The 24860-nt window shown below is 38.3% G+C and overlaps 1 protein-coding gene across 2 annotated transcripts in view; it reads left to right on the forward strand.

Annotated features, from left to right (window-relative positions):
* The first annotated feature begins 261 nt into the window (after positions 1–261).
* Positions 262–24860, forward strand: part of LOC134219447 (ABC transporter G family member 20) — a 159937-nt gene continuing 135338 nt past the window's right edge. Inside the window, exons 1-2 of one of the 2 annotated variants that reach the window (XM_062698178.1) lie at positions 262–513; positions 1654–1859. The gene's annotated coding sequence lies outside the window, so the exon portion shown is untranslated. Of the gene's footprint in view, positions 514–671; positions 770–1653; positions 1860–24860 lie in introns of those variants that run through there. The other variant, XM_062698179.1, reaches the window with a different exon arrangement.

Below are 24860 nucleotides of genomic sequence, written 5' to 3' on the forward strand. Positions count from 1 at the left end.
GAGGACAGTGCTTCATGTGCTTTTTATTAACCATAAAGTACTTCGCACCACCCATAGCTAGATCTGCACACGCGTCTGTGCTCTGCCGAAGACCATCGCCCGTCGAGTGCGCATCTCACTCAAATCAGCGCGACGCGCCAAATCGACGTCCCGACGCGCCCGGCCAGCGCCGCCGCCGTTGCGATCGTCGTCTTCCGCGATGATTCGCGCGAGTTAACGCTGCTGCTGTGCAATTCAGGTTTTTCGCAATCGCACCTCAGCTTGGAACGGCAGTCCATTGTGAGGTTCTGGCTTGATCGGTTTACCATTTTTTAACACCCAGCCGGTTCCGCGAGTCGCTTGTTTAGCTGAGTTCGCATCGAATCGTCTTTGTGATAGACAGTGCTTCAATTCCGCCTTTGGTTGCTTATTCGTTGGGCCTGTGAAGCTGATCGTTCGTCGGGAGTTCTGAGGGAAGATTTCATTGAAAGGGATCGGAAGGGTGCATCATAGTGCGATTAAGTGAATTCACATGTGAGTAATAGGATGGATGTTCCGACGGTGTAAAACAGATCAACTTAGTTGTAAGAACAAATCGCGGTGCGCATGATTGATCAGAGAATTTCCTAGTGTGGGGAAAATCCCCTTCGGACGGACACGCGTGCAGTGGCGTTGAGACGTTGAGCTTTGAGTAATAGCCGACAGCGAGCAATTGCAGGTGGGCAGCTAAAGTAGGAAGCATAAGTGCTAATTGAAGTAGTCGTACTTCAGATAGCTGCACTTAAGCATCGTGAGTGTCCCAAACACGTTAAAGATTGCGTAAAATTCAAGGTTATCTATCGTTTGTTGTTATTGGGGGAACAGCGTCCACGCTTTTGGTTAATACCTGCGAGATCTATGGTTCAACGCTTTTCAATTTTGAGTTTTATTATCCGTTATGGGTTCTCATGGGCACTTCCCAATAATATCTTTTAGTTCACATTTGATTTGAAAGATTTGGTATTATCAGATAAAAAATTAATACATTTTTTCCATTCCATTTTTTATTTCTTCAATTATCCTTAAAATATTTTGGAACAAATATCATTAATGAAAGGCCCATGATGAAAAATTTGTTTATATGTTACGTAGATTTTTGCATTTTAATTGTTTTTGGGTTTAGTTTTTCTTCATTTTTGGGTTTCCTCTTACTCCATTGCACTTTTTACTAAGCCACTTCATGTTAATATGTAAAAAGTACATTTATTAAGTCTGTTTTGAATATTTAAATTACTTAACTTTTTTAATTTTATTTACTTTTTTTCAATTTTCACATAACACATTCTAAAATTATTTTAAAATAAAGTTATTCGCTGATACAAGAATGCTTCAACAAAACACAATGTCTTTTTCCATGCTAACTGCACCGTGATGAAAACAATTAAAATTTGGACCCTACAACTACGACGACCCCGTATGCGAATAGAAATCAATGAAAATCGAATTTGGACATCGAAGAAAATTGCTTCAATTGACCATAAATAGTGGTTTGCATCGCCGGGTCGCTAGAGGTGTGTTTTTGTAGTGCATTTGTCGAAAGAGCATTCGGACAGTTTATCGTGCGCGTATTCGTGCGCTTTCGCTGTTTTTCACACCAACTGTTTATCAATTATTGTTGTTGTGTTTCGATTCCAGCTTCGGTAAATTGAAGAAGCAACTGTGGTGTTATTGTGTTGTGGTTTCTGAAGAAAGTGAATCGCGGTGCATCGTTGATAAGAGCTGATTGTCGGCGGTAGACCAAAAAAGTGAGCAACAGCAGCGGCAGCAGCTGTAAAGGCAGCTAACGAACGAACGAGGAGGCAGCGGATTGTGATTAGCGAAGCGTTTCCATTTGAAAACAGGTAGGTTCGTCGCTTGCCGTGGTCATCGAAAGCAAATCTTTTTGCATGCGATGTGATTCACTTTTTGCCTTTCTCGTATACTAAGTATACGTAAAGGCTATAATTTCACTCCAAAACCAAACTTTTGATAGAAGGCTCGGAGACCCATAGTGTTATATACCAATCGACTCAGCTCGACGAATTGAGGTGATGTCTGTTTGTGTGTATGTATGTATGTGTGTGTGTGTGTATGTGTGTATGTGTACAAATTTTGTAGACACACTTTTTGGAACTTAGCATTACCTGATTTACTCGCAACAAGTCGCATTCGACGGGGAATGCGGTCCCATTGTTTGCTATTGAAAATTGGCCTGATCGGACATTGCATTTCGGAATTATTGAAAAATCATTGTTTTTTCCCAAAGGTCCCCCCTTGGAAAAAAATTTCAAAATCGAAAAAATTTTTTTCAAGAATGGTGGGAATGCATAGTAATTAATGCAAAAACATGCAAAATGATAGAAAATATGCGATCTATCCCCCTAAAGTGCTTTTTTGACCTTTCCTATGCGATTTTTTCAGTACATTTTACGATGCACGAGAAAGGCATCATCGCCGCTAGGTGGATTAATCTGGGTTTTTTATGGAAAAATCGCTAAAAAAACTCACTCATTTTTCAGGCACTTTCCTCAACCGATTTGCTCGCATTAAATTGCATTCGACACAGAATGTCTTATATTTTCTTATTGAAAATTGGCCAGCTCGGACTATGGGCTTAGATGTTATGGTCAAATTACTATTGTGAAAAAGAGTTCAAAAAAGTCTAGCTCACTTTTTTTAACACTTAGACTTCATCTATTCCCCAAGCAACAAAAGTTCAACAAATCTGGTTGCAGTAACCATATTGTGACTGAATCCGGTCATATATAAGTTACTGTGATTGATGTGCAATATGTGTGCTTCTCAGGTCGCTCGCAACAGATTGCATTCGACGCAGAATCTTGTCCCATTGTTTCCTATAGAAACTTGGCCGGATCGTACAATTGGGTCAAAAGTTATGGCGAAAATACTAATTTTAAAACTACAAAATTAAATGCTATTTTTTGCTCTTATGCTCATCCGATTTGTTTGCAACAAATTGCGTTTGGCGAGAATTTTTTTATGCATATAAACAAATATGAAAAATAAGACCAATCCGCATATTGGTGTTATTTGAGATTTTTCCAAACCTTTTGAACGAACGAGAAAGGCACCATCACCGCTAGGTGGATTAATCTGGGTTTTTTTGTTATGTTACGATTCGATGGATACTAATTAAATTGCGCAGATGGGGAGGGTTCCGGTAGCGATTGGATGAAGTAAAAAGGCGTTTTACATTTTGCACATAATTTATTAGTGTTGATTCCTACTTATGCAATATAGTATCCAAGTAACTGCGCAGCACGAACTAATAACAATTAAATAATATGGAGAAAATCAATTGGTAATACTAACATGGTATTGAAGACGACAGAAAATAGTTTCTATGTAAAGATTTCGGCTATCTCAGTCTTAAAAAAAAATCGAATGATTAAGGTTTTACTCCGCTTTATTAAGACTAAGATAGCCGAAAGCTTTACACAGTAGAAACTAACAAAAACTTAAAATTCTACTGAACACGTTTTGGGCAACTAAAATCTTTAATTAATCAATTTCCACATTTTGATTTTTTAGAATTTTGTTTTTCGAGTTTTTCATCCAATAAAATAATTTCTCGAGTCTATTCATATTTGTTGATTTTTCAACACATTCAGATTTTGAAAATTCTTATCCCATGCTGACTTGTGTGAAAAGTTGGATGAATATTTTGGAGTTTAACATTCAATACTAAAGCCTTCAATTGAATAAAATTAGTTGTGTAAAAATACTAAACCACAAAAATTTCACTCCGCATAGGTATATGAGCATAAACACGGAGGAATGTGTGAAGAATTTTTAAGCATAAATTTAAACCACATTTAAACATGCATCACCTCACTTTATTTATCGACATTAAAAACTTTCCGTAATCTTAATAATTGAAAACTACTAAAACTATCAAAATACTACGTCTTAAGGCGTTCTTAGGCACTAAAGGGCTAAGGGCGAACTTTTTAAAATCTAATTTTATTCCACCTCGCGATTTCAAGGGCACCACTTTGGATAATAAAGTAACGAGCAGCTGTCATCTCTATATTCCACGCTTGCTGCGACGCAGTAAAGCTAAAAGAAAAAGATGACAGTTGTTCGTTGCTTCTTTTGTTGAGATTGATGCCTTTGAAAATGCGAGATGAAAATTATTTGGATTCTATACAATTTCACCTTAAGGTGACACGGGAAGCACTAACAATCATCAAATCGTCATCATTTTCATCATTGAATGCTTAACTTTTTTTCTTCAACAAATATGATTTTGGAAAAGTATCACCGGCGCGTGCTTACTCGCAATCTACATGCTGATACATTTACAGTTACATCAAACAACTAAAAACCGAAATACGGCGCTTCAAAGTTGCGAGGTGATAATGCTAGAAAGAGACGAAAGATAGGAAAAATAACACGGTGTTTAGTGCCTCCCCGAGTCACCTTAATGTTGATGCTAACGCAATAATACTCTATGGCCAAGAAACTCAAAAAAAAAATTCCACCCAAAATTCCTAAGACCCTAAGTCCTAAAATATAAAAATCCCAAAATAGTAATTTGAATTAGAAACATCGTAATTTAAATAACTGTGTTCTTACTTAACCACTCAAGTAACCATTAGCACTATTACGCCAAACCGCCATATAGGGCCACTATACGGCTTTTCAAAAACTTATAAGCATTAAAGTAGCACTACATAGCCGATTTGGCGGAATATAGTGCTTATTGGTTACTTGGCCATAACTAAGATGCAAGGCGGCAAAGTCTCAGTTTTGAATGCAATTTATAATCCGGAAAAGAGAAATGAAAATAATAACTTGCAAAACATAGATCGCAAGAAATAAGTTGTCCAATAATTGGTGATAAGACATTTCCATGATTTTTACCTTCGCACAAAGAACTTAACCACTAGATGACATTGTAGTTTGGATTGAGAGAAGCCAGATTGCATTCAAATTTTATTCCATTCTAGCTGTATGTATCCGGCCTTGCACGGAATTACCAGTTTGATGCGTAGTTTTTTTACAATCGAAAAATGATAAAACCAATTGGTCAACAGAGTACATAATGGTGTTGAGTTATTGATACTTTATCGTTTGATAAAACAGGCAGACTTCACTTTTGAACAAATTGATTCCGCTAATTTTTTTTTATTATAATCTAAATGATATCTTCGGGGAAAAATATACTTCGGAAATGTTATATTCGAAAAATACACTGGATTCAGTTTTCATACGACTTACAATTTTGCACACATCCTAAATGCAGAACGCATATTTATTACCATGTGATTTTTCTTCGAATTATTTAGGATTTTTTGAAACATGTTGCAAAGATTTTTGTGGCAAATTGAAGTCGCACGATCAAAAACACGAGCGAAAAAAAAAATCGTGTAAAAACAGAATCCTGTGTACTATTTTCGGGAAAATGTCATTTTTAGGGGGGGTCTGGGTCCTTCGCCATAAAGTCGTTTGGCATAATTTGGATTCGGGTTAGACAGGGTTATTAAATAACGTTTTTTAATTTTGACGTTTTTTCACATAGCTATAAAGAAGGAATCACAATTACCGTTTCCTAATACCGGACAAATACCTACTTTTAAGAAGGGATTAGGTCCACCATTGTATATATCTGGGCAAACGCCTACTTATAAAGATAGAATCACATCCAGTGTTGTAAAATGTCATTTGCATTCATCTGTATAATTTTCCCTGAACTTTTTTCAGAAGTTTGCTATTGATTCTTGATGTATGACAAACTTATAGTGCATAGATGTGCCTACAACTTTGTTATATTAAGAGCAATGTACCCTTGAACAAAAATATAGCCCTACTCAAGCGTTATGAGTACATCTAAAATTATGATGTGAATTTTATTTCTTAAGAAAGTTATAAACAAATTAGTCAAATGACATGCTGTTGACATTTTACAAGCCTGATCACATCCACCGATACCTTATTCGGGGCAAACGCCTATTTTTAAAGAAGGGATCAAACCAGGCATTACAATATCATCTGAGTACAGGATATCATCTTTGCTTGTGCAAAGATATTATCCCTAATCAAAGAGCACTCTGGAAAGATATTATCATTTGAGCATTTGATGATGATCCTGATAGCCATCGCGGCTCGGGGTTTGTTCACGTTGCGAGGGCGTTGCTACAACAAAAGCAGTGAAAAAACTTTTCTCCATGGCGAACATTGCACTTTGTTTACTGAGCAGACAGATAACTTAGATCGATATCCCTCCATTTGCTCCAAATATCGAATGATGGGATAAATTGCAATGCCTGGATCAAACCCACCGTTGCCTTATTCCGGCCAAACGCTTTTAAAAAAGGTTACACATCCATCGTTTCTTTATTCTGAGCAAATGTCAACCTCTCAAGAAAGAATTACATCCGCTATCTAGAAGGAAACACATCAATCATTGCTTTTCTCTGAGCAAACTATGATTCCGGCGGGATAACAATACTATCATTGCTTTACTTCGTGCTAATGCACGCTTTCTACGGAAGGATTATGTCTTTTTATTATGATCACCGACTGGAGTTATTTACACCATTGCGGCATTATTCCAGCACCATTCAGTCAAATTACTATTTTACTTACTCTTCTTATTTATGAGTCCTGTACATCTCCGGTGGTGCAAAGGGCCGACTTGAAAGATCTCTATCGATATCTCCATTTGTCTAGCTATTGCTTAACCTATTGTCAGGTTAGATTTTGGTCGACAACAGAAATAAAAGAATCTTTAATGAAGCTTCGCTGCAATAAACCTCTGGGTCTGGCTGGCTCTGCTGCGATGTCCTGCTGGGTTCCAGGCTAATGCTTGTTTACAGATTTCATTTCCGCCCCTTCGTAGAGTGTGGCTGACTCATTCCCACTTCCGATCCCGAATTTCTGTTGTTATCGACCTCTGGTGACAACGATGTTGGAGCTCGTTGTTTCAGATCCAGTTGTGAGGCCACCATGCCCGAATTTATTATTTTTGCCCGATTTATTGTTAATAGTTAACACAAAAAAATATATGCCAAATGACCATAACTATCATCATCATTTTCAGAGAAATATCACATTCGGGCAATATTTTTTGTGGAACGAATCAAAGAATGGGGAATTCAAATATCTAACATCCATTATGCGTAGCTAACATTATGTCTAACATTATTATGCTTAACATACTCACGCATAACCTCGAGGGGTATATGAAAGTGATTTCATGTATAATTAACGAGGGGTCCATCTTTCTGAGGAATTTAACTCGAAAGTTTTCGAATGAACATAAATTTAGGCATTTTTAGGATCCTCATGCAAATAGTGGCACAGTCTCTGCGAGAATTACTCAGATAACTTGTTCCAAATTGAAAAGTTATGCAAAACTGTGCGGATCATAAACCGCCCTCTATGAAGTCTCAAATATTGTTCCTTAGACACGTAGAATATGTGTTCCAATTTTTGTGGAAATCGGTCAAAGGTTTCATAAATTTCAAACTGAATTGATGGATAACTAAACAATATCTATTCCTCACACTCCTCTACCTTTTCCAGTGACCTACCAACCAGCCCTAAAATTGTCTCCATATGACAGAAAATATTTTGTTGAATTTAGCGTTCAAGGGGTGCAGGAGTTACACTAAGTTGACTCTAAGTTACACTCTTCGAATGACCCTTCCACCATCTCCCTTAGGACAGAGAATATGTGTAACTTAATGGAAATCGTTCAAGGGGTTCAGAAGTTAAATCGAATTGTTCGTTTTCTAAAAAATACCCTTCTCTCTCTTTAACAAATATTATTCCACCCTTCTTCTTTTTTTATTGGCATTACATACCCCACTGGGTATGTAATGCCCCCTCGCTACTTAGTGTTCATTCAGAACTTCCATTTTTGCATTCGTATATCATAAGCCTAACACGATGATACTTTTATGCTCAGGGAAGTCGAGACAATTTCCCAAACGAAAATTGTCTAGACCAGCACAGGAATCAAACCCAGCCACCCTTATGTGGAGACTTCAATAAATACAACCAGTCTGATTGAATTTGTCTCATAGAATAATCTTTATTGTTCATCATATTGTCAAATGTCCAATGTCTCAGTCCATTGCCTACCATGATCGAGTTAGACAGATACATTAATATTATTTACTACAACTTCGGCCAACCTGACAGATCCGATGTCCTCATCGATATTATCTTCGAGTGGCAAGTCATTATGCATCCATTTCCTCATATTAGTAGGAGAGCAAATGGCATTGAAAGGAGTACTCGAAACTTGAAATCCATCTATATCAGATATAACAAATCGATCATTTGGCAAAACTTTTTGACGTAAACTACGTCTAAGGGGAAGACTCAGATACAGGGTGTAAAACCGAAATTTCCAAATTCGAGACCGTCACGAAATTAGGATAGATTTCAAACGCTAATAGCGTCTTTATCTTTCGATGGATTTTCGACATTTGCTTATCAATCGATTCAGAAACTCTCCAGCAATTTGCCAATTATATTGATACTATTGATTATCAACGTTAAACTATTGAAAATGTTGTTTCTTTCCAAACCGGGTGAAAAATTCAATTCCGTTCATAAATCCCCAACACGGACATCAGATTGCAGTAAGGTACGGGCCTTTTGATCCACTGCTTCGTTTTCCCTGTGTATAAAAAGCCCCGTGTTTCGCGTGCGCGCGTCATTTTCATTCTGGATGTCACGGCGAGCGGATCAGACCAGAAGCGGTCCCAGTGACAACGGCTGTCTCAGCGGTGTGGTGGTGCGGATGAAATTTTTTCGGTCGGTGGTGGTGGCGGTCGTGGAAGCAGCAGCACATCATTTTCATCCGTGTTCCATCTTCGGCGGATCTGGCAATCGACGGCGTTCGTTGAGCCGAATCATCGGATGGCGGTCGCGCAGCCCAGTAGCTGCTGATAAGGCACATAAGTGGCAATTAATCGGTTCTTTTCAGGACCATCATTATACTTGGGAGGAAGGTTAAATTGAAATAAAAGTGCAACCGTTAGGAACTGGAAAATTCTTCGGTGAAATTTTCTAGCGTAATTCGGAGTTATATGATTTTAGTGATTGAGAATGTTGATATTAGACGAACTTTCTTCATAGGAAGCATAATTGTTTTGGCATCGGTAGCGGAATCATAGCATTAGTGCCGGTCCGAGCATAGGCTGTCATTGGAAGATTGCTACAGCAATTTATTCACTAATGTGGCGTTTGCAACGATTTGGATGTTGTCGGCACAACATGAAATTTTCCCGCGAGACTCTAATTTTTTATTTTTCCTGTTGATGATTGAAAAAGAAATCGGTTCCGAGATGAACTTTATTCAAAGCGCAACGCTAACGTCGGTAGTTGAATCCCAAGTAAGTATCGGAAGGAGACCATGCAAACAATTGATTCGCATTATGACTGAAGAAAATTGTATGGCGTCAGTATTGATGTTTGCTACAGATTTTTTGACGTAAACTTCGTCTAAGGGGAAGACTCAGATACAGGGTTTGAAACGGAAATTTCCAAATTCGAGACTGTCACAAAAATTAGGATAGATTTCAAACGCTAATAGCGTCTTTATCTTTCGATGGATTTTCGACATTTGCTTATCAATCGATTCGGAAACCCTTCAGCAATTTGCCAATTCTATTGATACTATAGATTATCATTAATGCTTAATTTTTTTTCTTACAACAAATATGACTTTGAAAAAGTATCACCGGCGCGTGCTTACTCGAAATCTACATGCTGATACATTTACAGTTACATCAAACAACTGAAAACCGAAATACGCCACTCCAAAATTACGAGGTGACAATGTTAGAAAAAGACAAAAGATAGGAAAAATAACACGGTGTGTAGTGCCTCCCCGAGTCACCTTAAGGGAAGATCCTTTAATTACGGAACGCAAAAATTAGGCATTTTCAACCCTCCCTCCCCCCTATGTCACACTTTTTGTATGAAGCATCTAAAAATTATGTATGGGTCGTCACACTTCGCCCAAAACCCCCCTCTCCCCTCTAAGCGTTACGTAATTTGTGGACGCTCCCAAGATGGTAGCCGATCGTTAGTACTTCATATCAAATATCATATCATATCATAGCATATCAAAGAATATTGTGACCAAATTTAATAAAATTTGGTCAACAAAAACCCCCCTGACAATAATAGAACAAAACCTGCCAAAGCCGTCATTCCCCCTATTTCAGACAAGAAAATTTAATCTGAGCGCTGCTAATGTTGATGACGACGACCGCGCGACCCACACCATCGACGGGAATAAAATTTCCGGTAGGAGCTCCGCCGATGCCGAAGGTAGTACCACGGTCTGCTCTCCGCGACATCTCGAACAAAATGGCTCGCGCGCGCAGAAGAGCTGCTTTCTTGTAATCAATAAAGTTGAACCTGTAGCCACGCCCCTTTGGGGGGTGTGTGACGGTTACACAATATTTGCAGCCATACCAGCAACAAAGAGGCGGGACTAATGAGTCATCTTAATTGATTATAAGAAAACTGCTCTCCCGCGCGCGCGTGGCATTTCAGCACCTAAAAACTCATGGATGAGTTGAATCATCGTATGTTTTCTGTATGTATGTAGAATCACGAGCGCGCGTCAAACGGAGAAGCTGCAAAAATGTTTTCGCATGGATGACTATCTACCAAAAAGTCTTTCTCTGAATCGTGCTCTTGTGATTCTACTATTGACGGAAAACAATCTGCCATCACCAAGCAATTAAGTTTTACTTTGATCAAAATTCATCTCGCCTCAAGTTGTGACATAAAAGCTACTTTCATTGATGGTAGCCAATCGTTAGTAAGGAAGTGACGGCTTTGGGAGGTTTTGTTCTATTATTGTCAGTGGGTTTTCTGTAACTAATTATGCTCAAATTTGGCCAAAACATTCTTTGCATATCAAAATATTGTGGCCAAATTTCATAAAATTTGGCCAACAAAAACCCTGACAATAGAACTAAACATGCCAAAGCCGTCATTCCCCTACTTCATACAAGAAAATTTAAACTGAGCGCTGCTAATGTTAATGACGACAACCGCGCGACCCACAGCATCGCCGGGAATAAAATTTCCGGTAGGTGCTCCGCCGATGCCAAAGGTGGTACCACGGTCTGCTCTTCGCGACATCTCAAACGAAATGGCTCGCGCGCGAAAGAGCTGCTTTCTTGTAATCAATAAAGTTGAACCTGTAGCCACGCCCCTTTGGGGGGTTTGTGACGGTTACATAATATCATTCATACCGGACAACAAAGAGGCGGGACTAATGAGCCATCTTTATTGATTATAAGAAAACTGCCCTCTCGCGTGCGCGAGGCATTTCATTTGAAATGTCGTGGAGAGCGGTTCCATCATCGTCAGAGTTGCCGAGCGAATTCCAGCTCGTGTCGTGGATCATGTGATCGTCGTCGACATATTTGGAATTAATCGGTTATTCTCAGGGCCACCATTCTACACTAAGGAAGATTGAGGCGAGGCGAATTTTATTCAAAGTGAAAATTAACCGCTTGGCGCCGCCATAAAGTTGCCTGCCGTCCGTAGCAGAATCACGAGCGCACATCGGAGGGAGATGGCTTCAGTGGCAGTGAAATTCTTTCAAGAATTATTCGGTTTTGTTATTTCAGCAGCATCGTAGGTGCTGCAAATATGTATTCGTATGGATGGCGTCAGTTGTTGCCAAGTGAAATTTTCTCTCAAGATTATGATTTTTCAGAATCACCATTTTACACTAAATAATTAATTTGCCAGCATTTTGACGTATACTACGTCTAAGGGCCTCTAAGCCTCGGATACAGGGTGCCAAATGAAAATTTCCAAATTGGGAGCCGTCACGAAATCATGTAAGATTTCAAAAGTTAATAGCGACTATATCTTTCGATACATTTTCGAGATTTTATTATCAATAGTTTCGGAATCAACGCAAAACTATTGAAAATTTTAGTTCTTTCACGTCTGGTAAAAGATTCAGAACTAACCAACTCCGTTCATGCATCCCCAACACGGACATCAGATTGCTGTAACGCACGCACCTTTTGGCTCACCGCTTCATTTTTCCTGTGCATAGTCGTGTCCTGTCGTCGACGTGTCTTGTCTACCCGTCGACGGGTAGTTGTTGCATAAAATTATTCACAAAGATGACGTATGTAGCAAATAAGCGGAAAATCATTAAGTGGCTAATCGGTGACAGCAGAATTGTGTAAATGCAATTTTCTCCTCATTTTAACTCGCTGTCGACAAACCTGTTCTACTAAAAAATTTAAACAAATTCTATTGAACGCTGCCGATGCTGATGACAACCGCACAATGATTTCAAGCAAAACCGCAAAAACGCGCGTGAGAGCAGCTTTTTAATTGACTTGAGACGATGGCTGCGCCGGTTGCGGTCCCACTAACATCTGTATTGTAGTCGGTGGTGATTGAGAAAAATGTTTGTTCTGAAAACAGTTTAAAATAATTTTTAGTTGAAATTCGCTATTGTGTCATGTATTCAAACTAATGTTCATATGATATTACGATTCTCATTGCACTAAGAGGTTTTACGTAGTTTACGTCGAGCGGTCGTGTCTTGTACACAACCCTTCTAATTTTTTTTATTTTGTACGGACCTTTAAATTTAGCAAACAATTTATGTGAATCATTAGTTCTTAGAACGAATCCCCTTCCTTATAATCTGGGCATTTCAATCTTTTCTTATCTACCATTTTTGCCTTTCTCGTATACAAAGTATACGTAAAGGCTATATGTTCGCTCCAAAAACAAACTTTCAAAGCAGCTTTATAGGATTCAGCTCGACGAATTGAAGTGATGTCTGTGTGTGCGCAAAATAATCTCACTGATTTTTCAGGCACTTATCCTTAACCATTTCATTTCTTAGGCACTTATCCTTAACAGATTTGCTCGCATCAAGTTGCATTCGACGCGGAATCTTGTCCCATTGTTTCGTATCGTATGTTTCGTACCAATCGGACTATGGGCTTCGGAGTTATGGCCAGTTTTAACAAGAAAAATTCTTACTCTCTATTTAGGCACTTACTCTCTACCGATTTGCTCGCAACATTCGACGCAGAATCATGTCCCATTGTTTCCTATTAAAAAATGGCCGGATCGGACTATGGGCTCAGAAGTTATGACCAAAATACTTTTTTTCATACCAAAAGTGCGAAGAAATTACTCACTCGCAAGAAACGAGAAAGGCACTATCACCGCTAAGTGGATTAATCTGGGTTTTTTTATTATATTCTTGTATTTCTCGATTTTTGCCTTTCTCGTACAACTAAGTTGTACCGAAAGGCTATCATTTCACTCCAAATTCGAACTTTTGATAGAAGTCCCGGAGACCCATAGTGTTATATACCATTCGACTCAGCTCAATGAGCTGAACAAATGTCTGTCTGTCCGTGTGTGCGTGTGTGTGTGTGTATGTGTGTGCGTGTGTGTGTGCACAAAATGCCATAAAAAACATTAGCCAAATTTTCACATAGAAACTCTTAACCGATTTTCTTGCAACAAGTTGCATCCGACAGAGACTAAAACGCTGTTGATCACTATTGAATTTCATAATAATTGCAAATTGCAAAAAATAGATAATATTAAAATAGTGATGAAGCATAGTCACATAGAAACCCAGATTAATCCACCTACAGTGAGATTTTGACCCTTCCTTAATTAAAAAATATTTAAAATATTTTTCAGACTCAGTATTTTCAGACTCCAGTATTTAAAACGAGATAAAACTACTCAACCTCCCACGGCGATTGAAAGTGTAAATGACAAATTAATTGCCTACCAAAAGGCGGATTCCATGGGTTGAGTGACAACAAAACGAATGATTCCGCACTGTACGTCAGGTTGACTATCTATCAGGCGCTCGTCGGATTGAATAGCTATTGTAACATGTGGTAACATGGTTGGTTAGATACTATCGTAACGCTGGCAGCATGTATACTCGTAATTTCCAGAAACCTTGATATTAATTAATCCAGATCTAACTTAATCAGTCATTGATCTGAACGAAACTCAATAGCGTTCAATAATAACCTATATTTTGCCTTATGGCTGCCTAATTTTGTAAAACTTATGATGTTTAATACCTTAAAAATAAGAGAGATTTGCATGGTAGTAAATTTTGAAATTTGCACTCATACGCACACATACATGCATATAAGTGGTCTATTAGTATCTCAAAACATGCTCACATTTGTTATCTAGCTTCCACTAAAAAATGTTTTGAAATCCCTTCAAATTTTTACGTTTTTGCTTTTCTGAGAAGGTTTTGTGGTACATGCTTCTATCTGTTCCTCAATTAAAATCGATTGTTTTTCTGAAACAAATTCGAAAAATAAGCATATTTTCATATCATATCACTTGTTGTAATTATATTTTCAATATTAAAGTGAATTTGTTTCAATTACCATACATTTTATTTCATAATTCAAGAGGTTTATTGATAGATTAATACATAACACGACTGCGTAACGCATACAAAGTGAAATTATAGACACTTCCGAAGGAAGGGTCAACAATAATGTGTTATGAAAAATGCCTTGCATCTATGAATATTTTATCCGTGGCTTCCCATTAAGAGTTTCTTCGTACTATAAATATGCTCGTGTTGCACGCATTTAGGCGTAAGTGTGCTGTTCGTTCAGTTTCATAGTACTATGAAATTGTCTGAAAGTCAAAATTCGAACATAGGAAAATCGAGAAACTTTTGCCAGCGCCATCTGTCGTTTACTAGTGTAAATTTTCATTAGACGGTGTAACTGTTTTGCCTTTCTTGTATTTCATCGAGGTGTAAGCGTAAAGGCTACATTCATTACCTTTTTGCGCGAGAAAGGCGCCATCACCGCTAGGTGGATTAATCTGGGTTTTATTTATGCATTACGTCGCATTTCTTGTATGTTTCGTTTTTCCAAATTAAACTGCATACTTTTAACAAAATATTTAATATTAAAGTTTTCACTCTCTAAAGAAACAATAAAACACTTGGGTAATTGTTTATTGATCTATTGAAAGTATTATTGAAAACAAACTCGATTTTATTAAGAATTTCATCCCAGTTTTGTCTGGTTTCAACGGATAGTTTAGCAAGCATAGGAGTTAATGTTCGGTTTATTCTCTCTACTTGACCATTAGATTCAGGCGTCCGAACAGCTACTTTAATATGATTTATGCAATGGGCTTGAACAAAAGTTTCAAATTTATTACTTGTAAAACATGATCCTCTGTCAGTAATAATTCTTGTGGGTCTGCTATAATATTGCATATAACTACTAACATGTTTCACTACTTCATCTGCATTAGTTGTTCGAGTTGGATACAACTTTGTGAATTTTGTAAAAGCATCAACTACAACCAAAATATATTTATGACGATTTGATGCGGATAATTGAATAGGGCTATAATGATCAATATGTATGGTATGAAAAGATTGATCACCTTTTCAATAATTTTCATAAATCCTTCTTTCTTCTCATTTGGGCTACAGAAGATACATGTGAGGCAGTTTTGGAGATACTTCTTCACAATTTTTTTAATGTTACTAAACCAAAAATATATTTTTTTTTTTACAATGTTATGAAAACTCATATGTGAATATGTACGTTATGTGGAAGATATTGATTTGGAAAATGTATTGGAGGTAACCACTTTCCCTTCGATGGGACTCGAACCCATGACCCAACAGTACGCTAGACTGGTGCTTTAACCAACTAAGCTACGAAAGGACCTCCGTCGGCCTTCGCAACCTAGCGGCTACTGAACGAGCTCGAGATTCCCAAATTGGACGCATAGTCAAATCACTCGCAATCCATTTATCAAGCCAATACTTCCACATGTGTATTGTACACGTCCACATTAGAGGAGCGTGAGTATTTAGAATGTCTGGCGGCTATACACATTCTTCATCAGCAACGGTACTGATCAAGTGAGGTTGTGTAAGCTATTTGCCAGTCGGTCGTCAAGCTCAGACCCGACCGCATTGCGTAGGCAAGAGCACGCAACTCAAGTTCAATTCAATGAAAGGTAGGTAATTGCCTATTTCCGGGGATTAAACCACCCGACTTGGACGTTAATTTACAATGTTATGAAAGCTCATATGTGAATATGTACGTTATGTGGAAGATATTGATTTGGAAAATGTATTGGAGGTAACCACTTTCCTTCGTTACCTCCAATACATTTTCCAAATCAATATCTTCCACATAACGTACATATTCACATATGAGTTTTCATAACATTGTAAATTAACGTCCAAGTCGGGTGGTTTAATCCCCGGAAATAGGCAATTACCTTTGATTGAACCAAAATATTGTTTAATTTCATGAATTGTTTTTTCTATTCCAATGTGACCACATTTGTCATGGTGTAATCTGATCACATTATCTATCATTGGTTTTGGTACAACAAGTAAATGTTTTACTCAATGCCTGCTAGGTAAACATGAAAGCGTTTAACAGCATGAACAACAGCTAACGTTTCAAGTTCAAAACTGTGTAATTTAGACTCATACTGATCAGTTATTTTACTGAAATAACTCACCGGATGGAAACTACCATCACCCTGCTTCTGAAGTAATATTGCACCAAATCCATAAGAACTCGCATCACAATGTAGTTGTGTCTCTGCATTAGGATTATAGATTGCTAATATTGGAGATGAAATCAACCTTTGTTTAAGTTCCTCAAATGCCTTTAATTGTTCATTACCAGTGTTGGTTAAATCACTCATAAATCTCAATCAACGAGCGCTCCCGTGCGAACGAAATCGTCTGCGATTTTAAAGGAATGCATCACGCTTGAGTTTTTCATGATAAAACGCATCATTTCACTCATTTGCCAAAACATCATTTTGGTTCAAAAACGCATTTGAAATCAATTTGGGGGCAATTTATTGCTTATACATAAAAGAGTGTACATAATTTTATGCGACAAACGTTAATTCACTGTTTTTAACGAAGGAGAACAAAAGAAAACCTACGATGATTCAAATGGATGATTCAACTCATCCATGAGTTTTTAGGTGGTGAGTTGGGCACGTTTCAACTCACGCTTGATTTGACTCATCCATGAGTTTTGAGATTTTGAGTTTTTACCAACACTGTTCATTACCAAACATAAATTTCGAATCTTTCTTCAAAAGATTGTAAAGTGGTCGTGCAACTGTAGCAAAATTGTGTACAAATTTTCGGAAATAACTAGTAAGTCCCAAAAACCGCTGAATATCTTTGGCATTTTTTGGCATTGGAAACTCAGAAATACTTTCAATATGTGCTTTATTTGGCTTTCTGCCATTTTTGTTTAACGTATAACCCAAATATTCAATTTCTGTTACAACGAATTTGCATTTCTCAAAAGTTAATTCTAATAAATTTTGACTCAAAATTTCAAACACTTCTTGCAAATTTGCATGTGCTCTTTGAAACTTTCGCTTGCAATCAAAATATCATCAATATATTCTACCATTTTACCACTATCAATTAGGTGCCTAAAAATTTTATTTATAAACATTTGGATAACAGCCGGAGCATTGCATAAACCATAATCTGTACAGCAGAATACCACAGTAGATCTCGGCAGAGTAGCGGTTAAGTAACACAGAGTGCCTATGAAATAAAGAAAGGAATAAAAAAATGAGTGATTTATATTGTCTCGGGATTGTAAGAAATAATTCCCGAGATTTGGGAGATCCCGAAACATCGTAAATCCCGGGATATCCCGGGATGTATGTACTCTCTATTTGTCGGCGACTGAAGAAATAAGGGGTCATCCACAAAATACGTCACGTTTCAAGAAGGGGTATCAAAGCAGCTTGACGATCCATCAAAGTCAACATTCCATCAAAGTTTTAGGTTATTTGGATTTGGAATTATTGCCTCAATATGGGGACACTTGATCCCTTATTAGTCGCCCATACAAAAATTTGGCGATAAAATTCAAAAAAATATATATCTGTTCTCAGGCTTCTAATTTTTGGTAGATTGGACAGATTTGAAGAAGAGTTGGCAGAAAAAATATAGATCATAAAAAGAGGATCAAGTCTCCCCAAATATTGAAATTGCTTGAGCTGTAGCATTCAATAACAAAAATCGTTCATGTATTCAGCTTTTTACGCTGGCCACGCTATAAACTTTGAATCACCCCTATCTGACGTTTCGTGTGTCCACAATAAAATTCGATCAAAGTATGCTCTGTTACTTGGGAAAAATGTTAATTTTCTGGAAACGTCAGCTAAGTGTATGTTTTTCACAGAAGGCTTTTGATTTTCAATTGTTGTTTCAAATATTACCTATCTTTCTCAGCTAATTGAAGAGCTGCGCTGTATGCTCACCATTGATGACAATTCATATTTGCTAGAAATGGATAACTGGAAGATCTCGGTGGACCTCGAAAGAGATGCAATTATTCGGACGAACATGTATTGTATTTTTGTATGTTTTATGCAAGTTTTTGTGCGTTCGTTTTGATTAGCAAGAGGCCAATAGGATATATGGCTATGAACGCGTTAGACTCTACAGTGGACTGGAATGAGGTGTTCAACAATGTGGAGCCGGTTCAAATATCTCGGACTCACTTCCGACGAAACTGATTGACGATTGCATGGTTGCTTGTGTTGAACCCAGGGATTGAACTTATCATTTCATTATCATTTAGTATTCAGCCAATAACTCATTCCAGAGGCGGAATTCCAAAAAGTGTTGTATGGCGGACTTCTAGCGCTGATTCCCCTCTACAACTTTGTCTAAGGGTACATTGCTCTATGTCTAATATTAACAGCGTGAAACTTGAACCACTATCTCTTCGAAGAGATAGGATCCTGATACGTTCCTTGTATACTTTCCCCCGTGTATTTATAAATTAGGTGATTTTGATATCTAAATTTAGTGAACATATAAACTGCAATTGCAGTTCACAGACGACGAACAATAATTTTTTAGGACAAAAACGAAGGTTAATGAGAAAGAAAGAAAGGGGTGTAGGCTCCAAACAAACTCTGGAATAACAACATAAAAAAATCAACAGTCTACAATGTCTAAACAATCCAAGGTATATTCTTTTTTAATTGACATCGAGTGAATCAGCTTCCACACTGATATTCTTCCCTCCCCCTTCATACGGGAGCTTGGCAGAAGGAAGGTCGTGCGATATGTGCCATCACAAATATTGCCCTCCGCTCGCTTTCAAATCGACTTCTATAAAAACATTCTTCATGCCTGCCGTATCCTAACGGAACTATCAATTCTATACTTTCGCCTCTAATGCTATCATGAACATGTACGTCCAAGTTTGGAAGATGATATTAGCATTTCCATATCATCGAGTGAATGTTTTCTTACTTCAGAATGTTTTCTTACTTCAGTATCCAGATGGAATTTGAACCACTGATAAGCATTCGAATAATCAGTGCGTCGATACAGCTATTTCCAAGACGTCACAAACACCACTGCGGCTGCATTGCGACAAACCTAGCGAAAAACCAACCCAGAATTCTATCTGGGAGCGCAAACCACTTACAAAAGCATTCAGGCCCTCGGAAACCAATAACACCAAGCCCTCATTCGACAGAGCACAAACGAGACTAAACAATAATTCAAAACTGAATTTTTCTTTTGTTTTACTTCTGTCCTACTATCATCGATCCCGATAACTTCTACCAAAGTGTTCAGATAAGGGTAGAGATGGAATTTGAGCGGACCATCGTCCTTACAGGAGAGTATTATTGACGGGCTTTTGTTTCCCGGAGTCTAATTCCTCCGGATCATCTTAAGAGTTGTTTAGAAGCTTGGGGCTTAGGAGCGGCTTCTTCTGTGCTAGAGCAAGGATGATCAAGCTCAACATTTCACATTGTATGAACATTGTTTGGTTCCCTTTGATATTTGTAGATTTTTGATCTAAAATGTAGATTTATTATTATAAATATAATTTGAACCATTTTACCGTGAACTACAGGAACAGAAAAAATCATGAATTGAAAAAAGACAGATCGTATGATGTAAACATTGAATTCATGGCTACTAGATTTGATCTATAAAAATGTACTCATCATCTGTTATAGTTAAATCACCCCTTTCCAGAATCATGGTTAGCGCACAGCAATGAATCGCTTGCTTTGAGCGTGCTTACAGCGGCACACTAGGAGTTAACTTTCTGAAATCAGTATGGCGAAAGGCATCTAAGGTTCGATTTCTCAAAACTAAACACCTTAATCGAAAAAATATTTGGTAGGCGTAATAGCGGACACCATCCTTCATAACCGGTACCAAATAGTTTTTCATGAAACGTTCCTAATTTTGAGAAAACCCGCGTTAGATGTCTTTCGCCATACAAATTTCTGGTGGTTAACTCATGCTGGCTATTTACGCATATACGATAGCGCCTGTAAGTGGAAGCGGCGGGTAGAAAATCAGCAACTGCCAATAATTCATTCGAAAATTTCGCGTACTTTAAAGGAAAAATATTTAAAAAATCTGAGGGCACTTTTTTATAAAAACAAGTTTTTGGAGAGGGATCAATTACCCCCGAATATTTTAAAAGTCGATTTTTGACAGCACTCAAAAAAAAAACAATTGTGTATCAACAACAACAATAATTTAAGGACTGTCATACATCAATAAAGTTTAACACTATATTTCTTAGAGAGTCTGTGTGGAAATCGCGTATGTTTATTTATTTTTGGCTGTGATACATCGGGAATCAGAAAAGGGGATCAAGTCTCCCCAGTCTCCCCTATAGTGCAGTTATTGTAGGATTCGAGAACGGCAATGATTTTTGTTGTTTATTCGATGACCCTAGAGGGATCGTTATGCTTACTGAGCTGAACATATGCACAAATAATTTTTCACAACAAGAAATCAAAATTTGGGATTTTTTAAGTGATAAATCGTGATAATTCATGATTATTTAAAGAACAAACAATTAATAAAATAAATATAAAGCTATGTCCATTTAGAATCCGGAATAATAAAATCATCTGTATCTCGGTAACGGATTGACGTACAAATAAGGTTAATACATCAAAACAAGGGTAATTTACTGTACTTTAAGGAAAAAATATTGGTATAAATAATTTCTTCTTGTTTCTAGTGAAAATTCGCACCTTCTTCTTTATTCCTCTCATCAAAAGTTGCACACCTCCGGAGTCAACTTCCTTGGCACATTTGTTCAACATTTTGGTCATCTGAGTCGCGTCCCGAGCTGTTTTTCCACTTTTTCCACTTTTCTTAAGCTTCCGCTTCATTACTGCCCAAAATATCTCGATGGGCCGGAGCTGTGGGCAGTTGCGTGGATTTATGTTTTTATCGATGAAATTTTCGTTATTATCGCGGTACCACTGGATGACTTCCCGGCTGTAGTGGCCACTCGTCAAATCTGACCAAAACTTCACGGGACTTTTATGGGCTTTATGGCAGGTCGACCGCGGTTTTTGAGCCATTCCTCCTTGTACAGCTTCGAGTCTATCGTCTTATTCGGCACAAACACATAGGTCTTTGCCCCACAGTTGCATATCCTTTGCCACAATCATCCGTTTTTTCGCAAGTTTGTCCAAAAAGCAAACTTGAACTTCGCAGGAGCTACTCCTCGTGCCGTCACCGTGTAAAATTTTTGGCTAGGAAGCTGTTCGAAATCCATTTTGACGTAGGTTCTATCGTCGATGACATGATTATCAACGTGGGTGTGCAGACTTTTTTCTCTCCCTTCGGCTTCCATCTGGAATAATTTTTGACACGCTGCACGAAACTTCGTGAAATTTATACCACAGCAAGTGGGCGCCTAGGTAGACAAACCGCTGTAAAAGAATTCTTGCAGCGGTCACTTTCCGTGCTGCTGCAATACAATAAATGATTCCGGATTCTAAATGGACATAGCTTTAAGTATATCCCAACAAACATCAAAATCTGGTGGAGCTTTGATTTTTTCTCCAACCGAGCCACCAACTGTGAAATGATTGTTCGAACAACGTCACACACGGTCAAACAAAGCAGCAAGCAAAGCATTTGCCTGGGAGCGGAGTCAATGTTGGTCCAACGTGTTTGAGCGTATGTACGCTACATTACTCTACCCAACCACCTACTCCGTAGTACTTATGAAGGCGGCGCCAAGTTGGGGGCCTCTCATCAAGTAAGTTCTATCAACATGTCCTTCCCCATCCCTAGTTACGGTAAAAATGGGCATGGCCGAGAGTACTAATCCTCATGCTTGTGTCTTTTTTTTATCTAAGCTTGAAATCATGACATGAGTATCACTAGTGTCCAATCTACGATGTATAACGTAACAAAGCTGCAGGCAATTTGACCGTCTAGATGGACTCGTATACGGTCATGATTATGTCATCGGCGAATCCCACTACCTTCACTCCTGGCGGGAGCTTCAACCTCAGCACGCCATGGTACATCATGTTCCATTTCTCAGTCGAATTTACATTTTTAAATACCTACCCAACATTATTATCAGCTCTAAAATGTTTTGAAGCTGTCCTTAGATTGATGATTTTCCACACCTGTACATTCTATAATCGACGGTTGACGGCCACTTTTATATGGACGAAAATTGCACGATAACACCGCGCAAAAACGCATCTATTGCTTTTTGTCCTCGAAAATGTGCTAAAACCATCTCACAGATGATGAAAAATGAAATGCAGCCCATATTCCTGCCGATGTTCTAGTTTCTCCAAATTAATCTGGAATTCAGATTCTTGGTCTACCAGGTTAATCACACTCATCATATCAATACAGGCTCTTAGAAGTCATGTGTAATTTAACTACTTAGATATGTCCAAACTGAATGTCCTCCAAATCATTCACCGAGCAGCACAAGTTGGACAATACTGGTTGCTGCAACTTGATTGTAACTAAATAGGGTTACATATGAGTTGCAGTAGTTTATGTGGAACATGTGTGCTGCTAGGGTCTGGATTGGTCTATCAGTTCAGCTAGACTTGGCAGAAAATGGATTGCATCCCATCATGTCCAGTCCATACAGCCCTTGGATTTTCATTTGCCTAAATACGATGGAAGTCCTCTAAATCATTCTAGAATTCAGACCAATTCGTCTACCAGGTCAACTTGGTTTGGTGGTTAATCGATGATAATATGTGGCTGTGTAGAACTTTTAAATTTTGTATATAAACACAGAAAAGGAAAAATTCCGCATATGCTTTTGTTTCAATACGTAATCTGTATTTCAGTTGTATAATATGATAATTAACAACGATTAGCTGAATAAAATTAATATTTGAATACATATACATTCACATTCAGTCGTTATTAAAACACGTTTTGATTACCATTCTAACAATTGGAAAATATTCTTTTTTTTTTCTCCATGACAGCATCAATGCTGCCTGTTAAACTAGTTTTATTTTCCAGGAAGTTTTGAATACTCCCAATCGCGGCAGACATTCACTACCGAACGCCTTCTTCGGCACGTCTCTGGCATTCCTCATCGCTGCAAATAGTTCGATATCGCACACCAACCATGCGTTTGTATAGACTACGTAACACTAATCAACGAACTGCCCCACGTTTTATTATTTTTGCGCTTCGCTCTTTCCAAAATACCTGCCTCGTCCCGTCTAAGCCACCGCGCTGCGCTGGTGGTTGCTGAACGACGACAGCGACGGCTCCATGTCTATTGTTCTAGTTCAAATGGCTCACGCGATCGCGCGCAAACCGTCGAACGTGTTTGTCAACTTCTTTCGGCGGACCGGTTATTTAGTTGCGCCTGGGCCGGACCTGCACCGTCATCAGCATCATCATCATCCAGCGCCGCCCAGTCCACGGAGCTCTTTCGAATGTCACCAAATTGGATCGAGGCGGCCCCCGGTGGCCGTGACAAAATTTCGGTAGTAATGAGATCTGATTCGTGTTGATGTTGACTTCCTTGTGCGGGTTTGTTCCCCTTCTTGGGTTTTCGGTTTCCGAACATTTTTGGTCTGTAAATATTTGGTTGACAAATTCAATTCGTATATGATTGTTTAGTTAAGCTATTATTCATTTTCCCCCTCAGTTCGGTATGCCAGATATGCCAAGCGGAAGATCGCTGATTAGCGTTCAGAACCTGCCCGTGATGGAGATCTTCCGTTTGTGCCTAGCCCTAAGCAATGATTTGGAATAATGATTCTAATGCTTTGTTTCAAGCCATCAAGCGGAACCAATTTGATGTTTGATTGCGTTTGTTTACCAAATCCTTGACTTCTAAGCTACGCACTATTTACACCGCCTTTAATTTTCCACATCTGATTCATCGATAAACCATTTACAAGAATAATCCAGCTCCACCTGATGTACAAAAATAAAGAACAGTAACCAGTTTTAAGACCGAAGGGATTCCTTCATCGCCGCCAAACAGGTCAGACGTCATTTAACGGATATTTTGTTGCCCACATGAAGTGGAGGGGATCGCTTCTGCATTGACTCAGGCCGCGATTAGCAGATCAACAGGTTTTTGCGGACGTCACAACGAAGGGAGATGAGTCGTTTCCTTTCCAGAAGTCGATTCTGATAGTTGCTGGGAGAAATTTCGTAGCTCAAACACCCGTGTAAAACCTGTTTTTGAAAGCATGTTTATGTAGCAATGAAACAGTTCTCCGTGTCCGGTCTAACTGTGAATGTTGATGTATTAATACATAGTTATTTATTTATTTCTAAGAGACTATAAGTTTTCCTTAGCCTAGCAGCGGGATGCGCGGCTCAAAGCAAGACCATGGCAAGATCACAGAAGTGTGCTGGGATCGATTTCCGGTCCGGTTTAGAAGCATTTTCGGATTGGAATTTGTTGTACGCTTTTTGCCTTTCAAAAGCTGAAACTCTAAAACTCATTAGTTTAAAATAATTCAGTTTTTTTCTCAGTGGA

This window comes from Armigeres subalbatus, chromosome 3 (assembly GCF_024139115.2).
Source record: "Armigeres subalbatus isolate Guangzhou_Male chromosome 3, GZ_Asu_2, whole genome shotgun sequence".
Taxonomy (NCBI): Eukaryota; Metazoa; Arthropoda; class Insecta; order Diptera; family Culicidae; genus Armigeres; species Armigeres subalbatus.